Genomic DNA, 20,573 nt, shown 5'->3' on the forward strand with positions numbered 1-20,573 from the left:
AGACTGGTTAGCTGTGCGAGTGACAGCCGCACAGGATATTTCCCCGTGAGGAATGAAAGTAGCCACAGTTGATGGTGAACCCCTATACAAAGCTTGCCATGGAAAGGAGTAAGAAGGACTGAGTAGAAGGAGTAGGAGAACAGGCGTCCAAAAGCTCTACAGCATCTCCTTCCGCTTATCTGAAATTCCCACCAATAAATCTGCATAAGTGTTCTATCCCTTTTATTATTTCTTCTTTTTATTATTAATTATTCGAAAACCCATAAACCATTTTTAATCTGCCTAACTGAGATTTGCAAGGTGACCATAGCTTGCTTCATACCAACAATCTCTGTGGATTCGACCCTTACTCACGTAAGGTTTATTACTTGGACGACCCAGTACACTTGCTGGTTAGTTGAACGGAGTTGTGTCCACTAGTGCCAATTTCTAAAATCCAATTACAAGAAAATAGGAAATCACAATTTCGTCCACCACTATTGATAATCTGAAAAATCATGAAAATGATTCTTGAAGCAAGAAAAAGCAGTGAAAAAGCAAAAGCTTGCAAAAAAAAATTAGAAAGAAAAAGAAAAAGCAAGCAGAAAAAGCCAATAGCCCATAAAACCAAAAGGCAAGGGTAAAAAAAGGATCCAAGGCTTTGAGCATCAATGGATAGGAGGGCCCAAGTAAATAAAATCCAGGCCTAAGCGGCTAAATTAAGCTGTCCCTAACCATGTGCTTGTGGCATGCAGGTCCAAGTGAAAAGCTTGAGACTGAGTGGTTAAAGTCGTGATCCAAAGCAAAAGAGTGTGCTTAAAAGCTTTGGACACCTCTAACTGGGGCCTTTAGCAAAGCTGAGTCACAATCTGAAAAAGGTTCACCCAGTCATGTGTCTGTGGCATTTATGTATCCGGTGGTAATACTGGAAAACAAAATGCTTAGGGCCACGGCCAAGACTCATAAAAGTAGCTGTGTTCAAGAATCAACATACTTAACTAGGAGAATCAATAACACAATTTGAAATTCTAAGTTCCTATATATGCCAATCATTCTAAACTTCAAAGGATAAAGTGAGATGCCAAAACTGTTCAGAAGCAAAAAGATACAAGTCTCGCTCATCTAATTAGGACTAATATTCATTGATATTTTGAGCTTTATAGTATATTCTCTTCTTTTTATCCTATTTGATTTTCAGTTGCTTGGGGACAAGCAACAATTTAAGTTTGGTGTTGTGATGAGCGGATAATTTATACGCTTTTTGGCATTGTTTTTAAGTAATTTTTAGTAGGATCTAGCTACTTTTAGGGATGTTTTCATTAGTTTTTATGCTAAATTCACATTTTTGGACTTTACTATGAGTTTGTGTGTTTTTCTGTGATTTCAGGTATTTTCTGGCTAAAATTGAGGGACCTGAGCAAAACTCTAATAAAAGGCTAACAAAGGACTGCTGATGCTGTTAGATTCTGACCTCCCTGCACTTGAAAAAGATTTTCTGGAGCTACAGAACTCCAAATGGCGCGCTTTTAATAGCGTTGGAAAGTAGACATCCAGAGCTTTCCAGCAATATATAATAGTCCATACTTTATTCGAGATTAGATGACGCAAACTGGCGTTCAACACTAGTTCCATGCTGCATTCTGGAGTCAAACGCCAGAAACACGTCACGAACCAGAGTTGAACGTCAAAAACACGTTACAACTTGGCGTTCAACTCCAAAAGAAGCCTCTGCACGTGTAAAGCTCAAGCTCAGCCCAAGCACACACTAAGTGGGCCCCGGAAGTGGATTTCTGCATCAATTACTTACTTCTGTAAACCCTAGTAGCTAGTATAGTATAAATAGGACATTTTATTATTGTATTAGACATCCTGGATTGTATTTTTGATCCTGTGATCACGTTTTGGGGGCTGGCCATTCGGCCATGCCTGGACCTTCATCACTTATATATTTTCAATGGTGGAGTTTCTACACACCATAGATTAAGGATGTGGAGCTCTGCTGTACCTCAAGTTTCAATGCAATCACTACTATTTTCCATTTAATTCAGTTTATTCCTTTTCTAAGATATTTGTTGCACTTCACCATGATGAATGTGATGATCCGTGACACTTATCATCATTCTCACCTATGAACGCGTGACTGACAACCACTTTCGTTTTACCTTAGACCGGGCGCATATCTCTTCGATTCCTCAATCAGAATCTTCGTGGTATAAGCTAGAATTAATGGCGGCATTCATGAGAATCTGGAAAGTCTAAACCTTGTCTGTGGTATTCCGAGTAGGATTCAGGGATTGAATGACTGTGACGAGCTTCAAACTCATGATTGTTGGGCGTGATGACAAACGTAAAAGAATCAATGGATTCTATTCCGACATGATCGAGAACCGACAGATGATTAACCGTGCCGTGACAGAGCATTTGGACCTTTTTCACTGAGAGGATGGGATGTAGCCATTGACAACGGTGATTCCTTACATACAGCTTGCCATGGAAAGGAGTAAGAAGGATTGGATGAAGGCAATAGGAAAGCAGAGATTCAGAAGGAGCACAGCATCTTCATACGCCTATCTGAAATTCCCATCGATGATCTACATAAGTATTTCTATCTTTATTTTATGTTTTATTTATTGTTATTTTCAAAAACCAATATAACCATTTATCATCCGCCTAACTGAGATTTACAAGATGACCATAGCTTGCTTCATACCAACAATCTCCGTGGGATCGACCCTTACTCACGTAAGGTTTATTACTTGGATGACCCAGTGCACTTGCTGGTTAGTTGTGCAAAGTTGTGAAGTTATGTTTGGACCATGGTATCATGCACCAAGTGTTTGGCACCATTACCAGGGAGAGAACGAACATGAATGCCATTATCAGAAATTACAATTTTGCCTATTAGTACACAATGTGTGTATAAAAAATAAATGAATTTATATATGTTAGATTGCGACTTTGATAAGTATAAAATAAACATGATTGTTGATGTGTTGAGAATTGATGGTGAGTTTGTGACATTGAATTGAATGGATTGGTTGAGAGATGTATGATTTGATTTTATAAACAGTTTGTTATTAGAGTTGGTTGGTTTTGTGAAACGATTTAATGTTGGAATTGGTTTGATTTTGAAATGATTTGATACTAGGAATGATTTGAATGACTAAGAGGTATTTGGTTTGGTGGTTGGACCCTTGAACGGTGGCAAAAGTCCAAGTTTTAGAAGAGATGCTGCTGAAAGTTTTATGAACATACGAGGCTTTGAATGAAGTGGATGTTTAGTAAGATTTAGATCTTTAAAAATTTTATAATTTGATTTCGAGTTATTAAGAAAAGGATTACGTTTTGAGATTGCTTTATTTAGAAAAGATTGAATTGTGTTTTGAGTATGAATTGTTAATGAACGAAATCGGAGGTCTGAGAATAAGGAATGAAGGTTGATGAGAATTGATCTTTATGTATAATTATTAAATGAATATGAATGAATTATAATGATAATGGATGATAATGAATGAGTTTGAATTAAGATGATGATGGCTGATTGTGATTGACATGTGTGTGTGTGTATGTGTGGCCGAGAATAAATTGAGACACCAGATAAGATACGGTGGCATTTTTCACTCGCTCAGGGTCAGTGATAGAGTTGTATGAGATATGATTGAGGATGAGGTTGGCTATGAGGAAGAGGAAGGTTGAGGACTAAGTTTGATTATGAATTTTAATGAATATGAATAAATTGTAATGATAATGAGAATGAATTTTTGAATGTGACTTTGGGTAAGATGCAGTGGTGTTATTCACATGCTTTGGGAGAGTTCGAGGCTTCGAGTAAGATGCAAAGGCTGAGTTCTGTCGTCGCTTGCTCCGGGTCGAAAACTGTAACACCGCCTGGGTAAGAGGCAATGGTGAGGTTGTCCCCTACTCCGGGTACACGGGCAAGATCCAAGGGTTGCAGCGCTGTCCCACTTGCTCCGTGTTTGGTATTCCGCCCAGGGTTAGCTACCGGACATGTCGGGTTTGGCTTGATAACCGATAGATGAGACTCATCGGCCATAGGGCAGACATACATCATATTCATATGTGTGCTTTGTTTGATTGTGCATTAATTGTGCTTGCCTATGTGATTATTATGCTTACCTATTATATATGCTACCTGTTGTATCTGTATCTTACTTGTGTTTGCTTTGTCAGTATTACTTGTCTGTGTACCAAAGTTTTGGAGGATTGGAGGAAGGCAAAAAATTTGGGCTTAAGTTAGAAAGGAATTAGAAATAAGAACCTTAGATAACCTACCCTGTTTATGGTTTTCCATTTATGATCTTTAAGGTTTAAATCTGTGTGTCGGAGTTCTAGGATTGCCTCTGGCTTTCCCAGGACCTTATATATTATCTATTTGGGCACCTTTATCATATTGAGAACCTCCGGTTCTCATTCTATAAATCTATGTTGTTGTTTTTAGATGCAGGACGTGAGGCACCACACTGAGCATTCTGGTAACTCTTGGAAGCGAAGAACTATCTTGAAACTTAGTGTTTGTATTTAGTTTATGTTTATATATGTGTATAGATTCTCCAGCTTGTATATATATATATATTCTAGCCAACCTTTGCTTCGCAGGTCGAGTCTAGATCTTGATTATATAACTACCATTTAGAAGTCTACTTTTATATATCTATCTTTTGGTTTTTTGTATAAGCCTTCTATCTAAACGCCTTTCAAGTGTGACGCATTTTCAGTCTTGTTTTGATAATCCTTTCTTCCTAGGTTCCAAGTTAAACTATTCTTTGTATATATCTATTTACATATTTTCGTTTTAGTGGTCATAGCGCCTCACCATCTTTGATTTACATCCTAGATGTAAAGCTCTGTGTGGTAAGGTATTACATTACGGTATCAATGTAGTTTGTTCCTGTAGAGCCTGAAAAATGAACTAACTATGCTTTTGGGTATACTTTGGGTGTGTGTACATGCTATATAGGATGCCTGCTTGACATACATAGTATAAATGTTCATGAGCAAACTTTTGGAGATTCGAAGCACTAGACTTGAGATATTAAGGCTGATCACCTTAATATCAATTGTTCGGTGTGGACAAGATCCAAAGGGCGTCTCGTGGACATGACTAAGGTGATAGGTTGACGATAGGGCTACTACTGTGCAGGCTATTGCTGACGGCTTTTGGACAACAAGCTAGAAACTAAGGGGCTAGAACTCATGTAGCTGGAGTAAAGGTTAATTGCGTTTAGTTAGAGAGGTTAAAAAAATTAAGGAGATGTTTGGTGGAACCAAGTGAAAGATTAAGTTCTTAGTGGTTTATAATTTGAGTGGCGCTGCGGAAGCACGGTGGTTTTGATGGCTCTAAAATTATAATAACGTGTGTTAAGAGTTTTGGGATATGAGGTTGTTTCAAGGAATTAAAAGTAAGATCGAGGAATGGAAAGTGTGAGTGTGCGATTTAGGTTATAACGGGTTGAATCAAACTTAGAAATTAAGGAATTGTTTAGTGTTTGAGATAGTGAGAAAGATTTAATGTTATTTTGATTTAGATGGAAACCTTAAAAGGGTAAGAAATAGTGTAGTTATTGAGAAAGACCTAGACAAAGCTAAGAGTGAAACAAATGGGTATGAATTAGGCTTGAATTTGGTTAAGTTTATGATCTTGTATATGAGAATGGAGAATGTGAATTAGTGTTTGAATTGATGTTGGAAAATGGCAGAATGAATGATATGAGGTCGGTCAAATTTGAGAAAGCATATACAAAGATTCGAGAGCAAATTTTCGAGGGCGGAAATTTTTGTTAGGGGGTTAGGATGTAAATCTTGAGTAATTAGTAAATAATTAACTAATAAATTAATTATTATTTAAAGAAATTAGAAAATCAAATTTTATAGTTTCATGAAGTAGAAATAATTAAAATATGAATTTTGACACTAATTTTAAAAATTTTGACCTAAAATTGGGACAAGAGACCAAACCAGTTGGATCGGGCCCAAGCCGAGTCCATGACCTAACATATATAATGTATAACTCAGCCTTCTTCCTCAAACACTTGATGGAATTACGCTGAATAGGGTGGAAACGCGAAGAAGAACCTTAACCCTCCCTTCTGATTTTCAATCGTCCATAACTTTCAATCCGGAGCTCTGATCGACAAGCCGTTAGTGGCCAAGCATTCCTCTCGAAATTCTCTACAAAAGTCACATATCAATTTGGTAAGAATCTAAAAATTTCTTTCTCATCAACTCTTCCCTAATTTCAAAATTTAAGGTTTTAAGTTTGATAGATTATATGATTTTGATGTTCTAGGCTTGAGTTAGCTTGAGGAAACTATTGGGTTTTGTTCCTTTGATGCGTGGGTAAGGTAAAAAACTGTTGAACTCATGTGAATTATTGAATTATTGAACCCTATGATGATTATAGTGATATTGTGTGAATTAGATTGTGTTCTAGTTGATTTGGAGTTCAATTGAGTAGTTTGGAATGAAATCCGGGTGATTAAGCTTGAGAAATTGACATTTGAAATCTTGGAGATTGTGAAAGGAGAGGTTTTTGAGGTGTTCCAAGCTTAAGAAGGAATCAGCCAAGGTATGTGATAGAGTAGAATCCGTCGGATTAAAATTTTTTCTCGGTAAGAGGAATAACTTCGTTGCAAGTATAGTTCCCAAAATTGATCTTCTTTTTGTGATCCGGGATCCCACACCTTGTTTTTACACCTGTTTTCAAGTTGATCATCATGATTCCATCCAGGTGGTTTAGCATTGGAATTCTCATTTAAGCACCAAACTACCCTCCTAAACCCATCTATTTAAGCACTAGTCTAACCTTTGCATCTACTCTTTGAAGCTTCAACCATAATGAGCCTAGATTTACAACACTAACCACTAAACATCCTTCTCTTACGCTTCATTCGACAAAGCGCCCTAAGTTGGTCATCCGTTTCAAGCAAACCAAATTCAAGTGGGATAATAAAGGTAAGAGTAATAAGTTTTACCCACTCAAATGAAAGATTAGATTGTAACTTAGGTGGAGGAATTTTCAATGATCTTGACAAAGCGAATTCCACTCCCGTCTATTCTCTTCTAAGGGCTTCCACTACTTGACAAGGTTCTTCAAGCTTTACATCTTGCCAAGCTTCCTCAAGTTCAAATGCTTCCTCACCAATTTCTTCTAGCTCTTCCCCATGACTCAAGTCATAAATAGGAGGTTGAGTGAAATCTACCTCAACATCAATTCCAAGTCCAATAGGGAGGGATTCATCAAGCTCAAAAGGATCATATGTTGATGTGGAATTATCATAGATAGGAGGGCTTGTTGCTTGCACCATTTCTTCAATCATATTATACCTTAGTGGTTGTGCACTATCCTCCTTAACATCACTTTCAAACTCCATGCAAGAAGGCTCTTCAAATTGAGATTCCTCTTTGCACTCAACATCTCCTAAATATTCAACTACTTCCTTTGGTCTAATTATCTCTACTTCCTCCTCTTGTTGCACTCCTTGCTTTAACTTCTCTCCTTCACCTTGAAGCTTCAAATTCTCCTTCTCATTGTGCTCCTCAACTAATCCTCCACATTTAACAATAAGGGTGTCTCGGATAGTTAAGCACAATGATGCCAATTGGCTCATTACTTCGGTTGAGCTAGCCATAACTTTCCCTTGCTTTTGGCAATGAGTTAGAAGTTCTTGTTGTTCTTGCATTAGGGGTTGGAGAGATTGGTCCAATGAAGGTGGTGGTGGAAGAGGGGGTTCATTGTTTGAAGGAAGAGTGTCATAGTTAGAAGGTGGTTCATATTGGTGAAACTCTTGAGGCGGTGTATATGGAGATGGTAGTTTGATGAACGAACTCTTGTGTGGTTTAGAATTTCACAAATGAAAGCTCGTTGTAAAGTATAGTTTCTAAACCAACAATAGTCCTTTCATACAAAAATTTGGTTGTCACAAAGAACAAACCCCAAATAAGAATTAACCGGAGTATTTGGACTCCGAGTCGTCTCACGAGGAATTGCAATGAGTGTATGCTTATTGGCTATGAAGGGGTAAAGGGGGCTTTGATTGGTGAGAGGGCAAGAATTTAAATGTGCGAGAAAAGTAAATCAAGCAAGCAAATTAAAGGAAGCGAGTAAAGAAGAGAGACATTCATGGCAAGTGTTGAGATCATAGGCTTTCTATCCTAGTCATGTAATGATTAACTCATCTTATTTAGTCAACTTCCACACATAGGGAGAAAGTCAAACAAGATTAATCAATCACATCACAATAGTAAACAAGAATTTATCTTATTACGTCATCTCCAACATTGGAAGAAGGTATAAGTTATCTTCCATGAGAGAAAGTCTAATAAGACTAGCTAATCTCAATTCAAATATACTAATCAACTCACTAATAGAATTAGCAAAAGATTAGAGTCAATGAAAATCATATTAACTAACAACTCTAGATCATCAACATTAGTTGTATTTTCATGACTCAAGATTGCCTAATTACTCTTTCCAAGCCAAGAATGCTCAAGATCTACTCCAACATCCTTCCAAGCATTTTGTCAAACACTTGGAAGGTATAAAAGGAAAGCATAATACATGACAAGAAATAGTAAAATCTAACAACTACAATTAGCAAGGAAAGTAAATCAACAACTCAATTCATCAATGAAAGAACATCAAACATTAAATTGCATTAAAAGTGAACCAAATCCAATATGAGTGCATGAACATAAAAGAGAGCATAAAAGGAAAATTAACACTAAAAATCATGAGAATGAAGGAGTAGAAGTAAGAAATCATAAAAGAAATAAGATGAAAACATGTAATTGAACCTAGATCTAAGATGGGAATGTCCTAAACCTAACCTAATTCTAGAGAGAAGAGGGAGTTTCTCTCTCTAGAAACTAACCTATATGATGCTACAACTTCAAAACCAATTGCTCCCCCTTGCTTGGACTTCAATTCTGCATGAAATACACTCAGAAATCGCCCCCAGCGATTTGCCTTTAAGTGAGTCACGTGCGAGTATCGGCGCGTACGCGCCATGTGCGCGTGCGTGTCGATTGGCTAATTCTTCATCTGCGCGGACGCAGCCTGTACGCATGCGCGTCCTTAGGCGAACTCACATTTGCGCGCGCGCGCCTTGTACGCGTGCGCGTCCATTGATGCATTTCCAATCTTGGTTTCTTGATGCATTCTCCACTTTGTATGCTTTTTTTCTCATTTCTTCTATCCAATACTTGCCCTATGAACCTGAAATCACTCAACAAACATATCAAGGCATCAGATGGAATTAAAGTGAGTTAAAATCACCAATTTAAGGAACTAAAAAGCATGTTTTTACACTCAAGCACAATTTAAGGGAGATTTACAAAACCATGCTATTTCATTGAATAAATGTGGGAAAAGGTGATAAAATCTCCCAAATTAAGCACAAAATAAACCACGAAATCGGAGTTTTTCAAATCTCCCAACACTTAAACTAAGCATGTCGTCATGCTAAAATTAAGAAAGAAGCAAAGGGCATCACATTTATTCAATGCAAACTAACTAAATGCAACCTATCTATATGCAATCTATCTATATGAATGCATCCATTTGGTCAAAATAAGTCAATTTCCAAGAGTACATATATAAGTACAAGGGCTAAGGCAATAGCAACCAAATCAACCCACAATTGAATTGAATCATTGAAAGATTTTACAAACTTGCAAGAAAAGATGATCATCGGTGGAGACATGTAATTGAGCGATCGAACCCTCACCGGATGTGTACCCGCTCTAGGCACTCAAGTGTATGGGGTTGATTCCCTCAATTCTCCCCTAATCATGCTTTCCAAGATTTATTTTTCATCTAACAATCAATAATTACTTTATGCATGCATACAAACATCATGAGGGCTTTTCCATAGGTTGTAATGGGGCTAGGGTTAAGGTAAGGATGCATATGGTCAAGTGGACTAGAATTTGAATCTTTGATTAACCTAAGCTTCCCACCTAACCTATATAATCAAAAATACAAAAATACACTTTCATCCCAACCAATGTTCCCAACTCTCCCAAACTTGAATGATAAGCACTCTCACTAGCCTAAGCTAATCAAAGATCCAAATAAGAACATTTATTATTTTTCGCTTTAGGCTTGTAATTTGCTAAAATTAAGAACAAATGGGTTAAGCATAGGCTCAAGATTGGTTAACAATGGAAGATTAAAGGTAGGCTATTTGGGTAAGTGAGCTAACTGAAACGATGGCCTCAATCATATAAGTGCATGTATACACAAAATAATGGACATATAGAATCAAACAAATCAAAGATTACAATCATAGAAAGAGAATAATGCACACAAGAATGAAAATAAGTGGTTATGTATGATGTAACCACACAATTATGCTCAAATCTCACATGCTTGTTTTCTTAACTCAAAAACATGATCCACAATTGTATAATTCAAGCAAGTTCTAATTTTTTTTTTCAATTGGGGTGCCCTATAGATAAAATCATTGGAAAATATCATGATTTTGACTAAGCTTAATATATACATATGCAATGCAACCAAAAATCCTAAAAGACCTAAAAATGAAATGAAAAAGTGTTGGGATTAGAAACTTGTCACCCAAAAATGCCGAGCAGTCAGATGACCTCCCCACACTTAAAAGTTTGCATCGTCCTCGGTGCACTCAAAGATGAGTAAGGGGGTACGACGACCTTCCGAGTTGCTACCTTCAGCTGGTAGATCAACCGGTGCTACGTGTTCTTCCTTCCGCTTCCATTTTTGCTTGTGATGATTCATCCTGAACAATAGAAAACAGGATAGTAAGAAAAGTGAATGTGCAAGCAAGGAAGCGTAAATTATTGGAATAAGGTAAATCACTAGAATTGAGTGAGTGAATTAGTGTGACATTGATGAAAAATAGGTGTGTGGGTCCTAACTTGCATACGGTTTTAGAACTCACACCCTAGTAATTAAAACCCATGTCACAATTATACAAAAGAGGTATGCACTTCACTCATTCTAGTGTGCTTGAGGTACTTCAAAAGACTTGTAGGGTAAGTTAACCAAACAAGTAGTGAAGAGGCATGGAAGCATTCAAACAATTGTAAAATTGGATAGTGCATGGACATTGGTCGATGTGTAAGTAAACTTAGTGAACAAAATGGTATATATGAAACTTACATAACAAACAATGACACATATTGAAGTTGTTGCAACACCTTAGTGACATAGAGGTGAAACACATGGATGCTATGGAACTTAGGAAAAAGGAATATGGAAGTGGAAATCAATCACATAGCAAGCATGGTCTGCAAAGCTTAGAAAGCTCAAAAATATGTCACTAGGCAAGCTTTCGATCTAATTTCATAATTCCACAATCTTAATGCATGAAATAGGTAGTATGAACAAAGGGTAGATCACAAACAAGCATCACCTAAAAAAAATTGTAATGATAGTATACAATTGCCTAACAATAGATGACGAATGCATGGTGGCTAAAACATGCAATTCAAAAGAGTTAAGAAGCTTAAAGCAATGTAACATTCACTTGGTGCTTACAAATGTTAAACATGAAAACTCAAAACCAAGTGACAAAATATAACCTCAACAATTAAATCCAACAATAAAAATTAAAAACAATGATGTTAAGATAACATCCTATTAATAATGAGCAGTAATAAATAGTAGACAAGATTAGTAATCCAACACTTATAATGGAAAACAAAAATTAAACTAACTAACTAACTAAAATAAGTGGTGTTACATGATATTTGGTAATGTTGGATGATGTTGAAGGGTGGAAAGAAAAGAAGAGAAGAGAGAAGAAGGGAAGAAATGGAAAGAAGAGAAGAAAAGAAGGTGGGTGAAACAGGAGAAATCCACGCGTGCGTGTCATGTGCACGTAAGCATGGATTGATGAAATGGTAGCGACGCGTACGCGCAAGGTATGCGTGCGCATCGATGGGTTATTTCGCAAATGACGCGTACGCGTGAAGTGCGCGTACGCGTGCATTGGGAACAAAGTTGGCACACTTCAGGCACAACTCTCGGGTGAATGTATGGGAAGTGGAAAACTTCAATCCACGCGTGCGCGTGCATGATGCGTGTGCGTGGATGGTTGAAATTACTTGGGTCATGCGTACGCGTGGAGTGCACGTGCGCATGGATGGTGCTCTGTTTTTCAAAATTTTTCTATGTTTTTGCACCAAACCAAGTATTCCAAACCTTCAAACAACTACTAAAACATCATAAAACCTTATTTAACTTACTAGACTCTCAAATAAACTAAACTAACTAAACAAAACATGAATTCAAACTAATTTACCATATATACAAAAGAGAAAAAGGGAAAGATGTTACCATGGTGGGCTGTCTCCCACCTAGCACTTTTGTTTATTGTCCTTAAGTTGGACTTATGGGGATCTTCCATCAAGGTGGCTTGTGCTTGAATCCATCCTTGAACATCCACCAATGCTTGGATCTCCATTTTGCTTCATCATCTAAAGTTAATAACTCCAAGCCTTGATGGAGTTCTTCACAAACCATGGGCTCCCAAAGTTGATTCTCCTTGTGTGATCCGGGATCCCACACCTTGTTTTGACACCCGTCTTTAAGTTGATCATCATTGTTCCATCCGGGTGGTAGAGACTTAGAATTCTCAAAGAAGTGATCAAACATCATCCTAGACCCAAGCAATCTAGTTCTATACCAAACCTTGCAATTGAGCTTTGAACATGTAACCATGGTGAACCTAGAATGGCATTTCCAACCACTAACCATCTCCTTTTTACTCTTAAAGCCACAAATATGTCTAAGTTGACCATCCGTTTCAATCAAACCATATTCAAGGGGAATAATAAAGCTTAAGTATAAGGAATTTACCCACTTGAATGAAAGAATGGATGGTAGTGGCTTGGGGAGAAGTATTTCCAATGTCCTTGTAAGCTCTACTCCCTTGTGTGCTTTCTTGTGAATCTCCACCTCTTCATAAACTTCTTCATTCTCAATCCTTTGTTCATCAACTTTATCTAACTCTTTTCCATCATTCAAGTCATAAATTGGAGGACGAGATAAATCTACCTCCACATCACTTTCAAATTCATTGGGAGAAGGTTCTTCAAATTCAAAGGATTCTTCACCAAGAAGATCGGATGCATGGTCTTCATCACCAAGGGAACTCAATTCTTGCTTCATTCCCTCCAAGTCTTCATTCGAAGTTTGTTTTGGAGGTTGTGCACGGTCCTCCGCAACATCAAACTCAATCTTCTTGGAGGAATTTTCTTCAACTCGAGATTTCCATAGAGGTTCCGCATCTCCTAAGTCTTCAACCACTTCTTTCTTGTCTTCGATGATCATATGCTTTTCCAATTGTTCTAACACAAAATTACATTCCTCCTTATCCACCGGAGTTTTCAATCTCTCCTTCATGCTATGTTCTTCATTAGATTCTCCACATGTAGCCATGGGAGTTCCTTGAGTGCTCAAATATTAGGAGGCTAATTGATTTGTTACCGCATTTAGCGGCCATGAAATTTTGCACATCCCTTTTCATATCTTCTTGTCCTTGAGCAAGAACATCAAGGATGGCATCCATTGGAGATTGGGGTGGATAGAAGGGCTCATTATCTTGGAGAAAGGGTTCATAATAGGAAGGTGGTTCTTCTTGGTAAGGGTATGGTGGTGTATATTGAGGTGGTTCTTAGGAGTAGTAATCTTAGAATTGTGGTTCCATGTATGGCTCATATGGTTCAAAAGGAGGTTGGTATGGTGGGTAAGGATCATGGTCATATGGAGGTGTTTGGTGAAAATAGGCTTGTGAGTGCGGTTGAGGTTCATGTTGAGGATATGACTTATAGGCATTTGGTGGTGGTTCTTGAAAGTCACAAGGAAGTTCACCATAGCCATTGGATTGATATGCGTCATAGAATGTCTCTTCTTCATAGTGCATTGGTGGGGGTTGTTGCCAAGAGGGTTGATCATATGCATATGGCTCCTCCCACCTTTGATTATCCCATTCTTGATGCATGTCTTCATTGTAGCTCCCATTTCCTACAACATAGTTGTAATCACACTCAAAGCTAAAATGAGAATTTATTATGAAAAGAGAAAATAAAAACAAAATCTAACAAGAAATAATGAAACAAAGTCCTAAAACTAGCAAAGCGAACAAGCAATTCAAAAATTAAGCTATTCACAATATTCACATATATACAATAACCAATAACATAACACCATTGCAACTCCCCAGCAACGGCGCCATTTTGATGAACGAACCCTTGTGTGGTTTAGAATTTCACAAATGAAAGCTCGTTGTAAAGTATAGTTTCTAAACCAACAATAGTCCTTTCATACAAAAATTTGGTTGTCACAAAGAACAAACCCCAAATAAGAATTAACCGGAGTATTTGGACTCTAGATCGTCTCACGAGGAATTGCAATGAAGTGTATGCTTATTGGCTATGAAGGGGTAAATGGGGTTTTGATTGGTGAGAGGGCAAGAATTTAAATGTGCGAGAAAAGTAAATCAAGCAAGCAAATTAAAGGAAGCGAGTAAAGAAGAGAGACATTCATGGCAAGTGTTGAGATCATAGCCTTTCTATGCTAGTCATGTAATGATTAATTAATCTTATTTAGTCAACTCCCACACATAGGGAGAAAGTCAAACAAGATTAATCAATCACATCACAATAGTAAACAAGAATTTATCTTATTACGTCATCTCTAACATTGGAAGAAGGTATAAGTTATCTTCCATGAGAGAAAGTCTAATAAGACTAGCTAATCTCAATCCAAATGTACTAATCAACTCACTAATAGAATTAGCAAAAGATTAGAGTCAATGGAAATCATATTAACTAACAACTCTAGATCATCAACATTAGTTGGATTTTCATGACTCAAGATTGCCTAATTACTCTTTCCAAGCCAAGAATGCTCAAGATCTACTAATGTTGGAATAGTGGTGGCTCTAGATATGGTTCATATGGTGGTTGGTATGGTAGATATGGGCTAGGGTTATATGGAGATGAATGGTAGTATGAGGCTTGTGAGTAGGGTTGATAACAATGTTGAGGAGGGGGTTCATAAGCATATGGTGGTTGTGGTTGATAACCACAAGGAGGTCCACCATACACATTAGATTGGTATGCATCATGGTATGGCTCTTGATCATAGTACATTGGTGGAGGTTGTTGCCATGAAGGTTGATCAAATGCTTGAGACTCCTCCCACCTTTGATTGTTCTATCCTTGATGCATATTCTCATTATAGCTTCTATTCCCTAGAACATAGTCAGAACTACACTCATAGCCAAAGTGGTGAAAATTCATAGTAGCAAGAGAAAATGAAAACAAAAACTAACAAGAAACAAGAAAAAAAGATGCTATAACTAACAAAAACTAGCAAACAAACCAAAATCAAACTATTGACAATATTCACATATATACAATAACCAAAAACAAGCACACATTGCAATTTCCCGACAATGGCACAAAAACTTAATAGAGTAGAATCCGTCGGCTTAGAATTTTTTCTCGATAAGAGGAATAACTTCTTTGCAAGTATAGTTCCAAACCGACAAATAACATTCAATCAAAATTTAATTTTTGGTTGTCATAAGTCCAACCCAATAAAAATAACCGAGAGTATTAGTCCTGGGTCATTCTCTTTAGGAATTACAATCGAGTGCTCAATCATTGGTTATGAAGTTCAAGGGGTTGGGTTGATAAAGGGCAAGAAAATAAATGACAAGAAAATAAAGCAAATAATTAAAGAAAGCAAATGCTAAAGAGAGACATTCATGGCAAGGATTGAGAATCTAGGCTTTCTATCCTAGTCAGTAATCATATTACAATAACTATCAAGAGCTAATTGTAACACCCAATTACCCTAAGCTTTACCTCTAGCCGTAAAGCAAAGATTAATTAGATGTTACGACAATTCTAAGGCTTATACTAGAAGCCCGATGAAGGATTAAGCTCAAAGACAGATTTACAAAAGCGCGAAATGTTCACACAAAGCTAATGCATAAGATACAGGATATAGATGCAAGAGAATAAAACATATATAGATATAATATTATAATAATCATCGGAAACTAGCCGCAGCTTGCGGAGTTTAAGCCGACTAGTTACAAATAGAGAAATATAGAGTTTTCAAATTAAAACAGCTTATACAACCTATCTCTCAAATAATCTTGTAAGGCCATAAAGATAAAATATAAAAAGATGTGAGAGTAATTATAACAAAGTAAAATAAAATTAAACCAAGGAGGAACCATACTCCGCTCTGTCACCATATCCATAATCTCACTGAAGTAGATTATGACCTGCATTTGAAAAACAACAACAAAGTATGAAATGAGAACCGGAGGTTCTCAATATGGTAACAATGCCCAATGATGTAAGATGTAAGGTTCCGGGATGCCGAAGGCAATCCTAGGACTTCATATCACATACGGATATTCAAGCTTAACGAAATAAATAAATAAATAAAGAACTTAAACCATAAACCGGCTCATCTAAACTTAGGAAAATTCTAACTAATCCTAAACACACTGCTGTATCCCACAGCCTTCGCCAACCTAACCTCCATGCGATCCCATCGCCACCGCCTACCTAACCTCCTTAGCACCAGACAATCACAGATATTACAAGCAAATAATACGCAGGTAATATTCATATATAGCAAGTAATTCAAGAAGTAAGTAGGCATATTATACAATTAGGCAGACCCAAGTAGTCGAAGCAAGCAAGCACATAAGAGATGCATATGATGAATACCTATCCTATTGGCTCGTGATATCACTTGTCGGTCCGTGAATGCCAACCCGACACATCCTCCGGATGTAGCCTTTTCTGCCACGCCAGGGATATAATGTCTTGCACACTCATGCATAAGCTCTTCTGCTACGCCAGAGATATAGTGCCCTGCACATTCATGTAGTAGGAAGTCTACTACGCTAGGGACATAGGCCCCGCACACTTCCTGCAGCAGAGAACGAACCAATCACAACAAAATCATGCAATAGAACAATCTGCTACGCCAGGGATATACGCCCCACACACTCTCAATATCCAACAAATCATGCGACAGAAACATCTGCCACGCCGGAGATATAGGCTCCGCACACTCTCAACAACAACTAGTCATGCAGCAGAACAATCTACTACGCTGGAGATACAGGCTCCGCACCCTCTCATAGAATCCAATCATCTCCTCATCATTCCATTCCAAGTTCTTAAATCATCACAACCATCATCATACATGATTTTCTATTCTGAACTTATTGGTTCAACAGTTTCTCATATCATTGTCAGTGATCACGATATTCACCACTCTTCCTTCTCTCTCAACCAACTCATCCTCAAAACACCAGAAATCTAAACTTCCATTCGCTAACTTTTCAAAGAAAAACCAAATCAAAACCTATCCAATCATCATAAACCACTACCACACACAACACCTTGCCTCTTCGTATCATTCTCCTCAACTTCACTTAAATTACTCAACCATTATACCATATCTCACTACCAATTCCATAATTTCCCACTTAATCATAAATCCACACTCATAATCATAATCAATCAACAACAACCTCAACTACCAAAACAAATCCTCATAAATTCCAATAGTCATTATCAAACCCTATCCATCATTAACCAAATCCATCACAAAGCTCATCAACACCAATAATACCCAACAATCCTCAACAACCACAATAACCAACAATAAAAAATCATCATCAATATATTTCATCAAACATCATAATCATCAATATCCTTTATTCCAACCGACCATAAACATTTTACATTAACTCATCACCTTAAATTCTCAAAATTCTCATTATTCATCAATATAATTAATCATCATCAATACTCGTCAACAATACCAACAACCATAACAAATATCAACATTTAACATCTCAATTTATCAACTCCTTAAACACTCATCTCCAACTACTAACAACATTAATATTCATCATCAATCATCAACCATATCAACAAACCCTCGTCAATAACTATAAATCTCACATTCATCATCAACCTTCATAATCATTAAAATGCCAACAATCATCATCAAATCATATAATCATTATCATTATTATTCATATTCCTTCCACACAACACCACTACAACACCAATCATTAATACTCATTAACACAAACAATTTCCAATAATCATCATCAACCACAATAATCTAATACTACCAACAATTAACATCAATTTACATATAATTATTCATACACCAACAACATTCAATCCTATCTTAAGGCCAACTAGCCTAAGTGTCCATAAACATTACATATTACATAAAGAAAACTGAAACCATATCTTGGCCAATTTCCAAACACACCAAATACCAAATGAAGCCACCAAGCTTGATCTAAAGCCTCAACCAACTCCAACAAACACCAAAGCTCAAGCTAACAACATATATATCACCAAAATCAAAACCTAAGATACAAAAAACAACTAAACACAAGGGTTTAGTGGAACCTTACCTTATCCAACGTGAGTAAGGGGTAAAATCCAATAATTACCCGCTACTAGAGATCACCTAAACAAGCAAAACCACAAAATCTACTCAAAACTCATAACCAAAATCACGCAGAAACTTAGGGCAGAGAACTAGGGAATGAGCTTCAAGTTCTTACCAGAAAAACATAGATAGAAAGGAAGAGCTCATTAAGAGATTCGTGTGGCTATAAACGGCTCGTCAATCGGAGCTTCGGATCAAAAGTTATGACTCGGTGGAGGTGAATAGTAACCACTCCCTTCTTCCTCTCTTCTTTCATAAAAGTGATTTTGCATGAAAAACTCGGGTTCTTACACTAATCCTATTAAGTCATCTCCAACATCGGAAGAAGGTACAATGTTATCTTTAACATAGGAAGAAAGTCAAATAAGACTAGTTAATCTCAATCCAAAAGTCCTAATCAACTTACTAATTGAATTAGCAAGAGATTAGAGTCAATGAAAATAATATTAACTAACAACTCTAGATCACCAATCTAAATTGGGTATTAATGACTCAAAATTATCCAATTTCTCTTTCCAAGCCAAGAATGCTCAAAAAGCTACTCTAACATCCAACCAAGTATTTTGTGAAATACTTGGAAGGCATAAAAGGAAAGCATTATAAAAGTGCAAGAATAATAAATCTACAACTACCAATTGCAAGAAAACCATAATAATAACTCAATTAAACAATAAAGGAACATAAAATATAATTGCATTAAATGAAAATCAAAGTAACAAAAGTGCTCATAAACATAAAAGTGGCTCAAAGGAGAAATTAACAAGTAAAACTAAGAGAATAAAGAAGTAGGAACAAGAAATTGCAAGGAAAACTAGATAAAAATAAGAATTAAAACCTAAATCTAAGAGAGTTTGACCAAAATCTACCCTAGTTCTAGAGAGAATAGGGAGCTTCTCTTTCTAGAAAACTACCTAAAGCATGATCCTAACCTAATCTAATTACTCCCCCTTTGTCCAATCTTGAATTCTGCATCAAATAGCCAAAGAAATGAGTTGAATTTGGGCCTGGAAAGCTCAGAAATTGCTCAAAGTGTATTCACTTTAATGAGGTCACGTGACCAGCGTCACGCGTGCGCGTGATCGACGCGTGCGCGTGATCGACGCGTGCGCGTGATCGACGCGTGCGCGTCGCCTTGCAAATGCCTCCTCATGCGTACGCATGGGTGGCACGTGCACATGGCCATGAATGTCTTTCTCACGCGTAAATGACGCGTGCGCGTGGTCTTGAATTCTCCAAATGCTTATTTCTTCATGAATTCTCTATTTTGCATGCTTTTCTCTTCACTTCTTCCATCCAATCCTTGCCTTATAAGCCTGAAATCACTCAACAAACATATCAAGGCATCGAATAGAATTAAAGTGAATTAAATTTATCAATTTAAGGGCCTAAAAAGCATGTTTTCACTCTTAAGTATAAAATTAGGGAGAATTACAAAAGCATACTATTTCATTGAATAAATGTGAGATAAGTTGATAAAATCTCCTAAATTCAACACAAGATAAACCACAAAATTGGGGTTTATCTGTATGGTTTTGGTTTCTCGTAGATAAAATATAATATAATGTGAAAACTTAGGCTAGAAGGGCACAAGATAGGAATGAACTGAATGAATTATTGATGGATTATGTATATGGTATACAATGTGTGTATAAAGGATAAATGAATTTGTATGTGTTGGATTTTGACTTTGATAAGTATAAAATAAACGTGATTATTGATGTGTTGAGAATTGATGGTGAGTTTGTGACATTGTATTGAATGGATTGGTTGAGAGATGTATGATTTGATTTTATAAACAGATTGTTATTCGAGTTGGTTGGTTTTGGAAAAAGATTTAATATTGGAATTGGTTTGATTTTGAAATGATTTGATACTAAGAATGATCTGAATGACTGAGAGGTATTTGGTTTGGTGGTTTGAAGATGCTGTGGAAATTTTTATGAAAATATGAGACTTCATTTGAAGTGGTTATTTAAGAAGATTTAGATTTTTAAGAATTATATAATTTGATTTCGAGTTATTAAGAAAAGAATTACGTTTTGAGATTGTTTTATTTAAAAAAGAATGAATTGTGTTT

This window comes from Arachis duranensis, chromosome 2 (assembly GCF_000817695.3).
Source record: "Arachis duranensis cultivar V14167 chromosome 2, aradu.V14167.gnm2.J7QH, whole genome shotgun sequence".
Classification (NCBI taxonomy): domain Eukaryota; kingdom Viridiplantae; phylum Streptophyta; class Magnoliopsida; order Fabales; family Fabaceae; genus Arachis; species Arachis duranensis.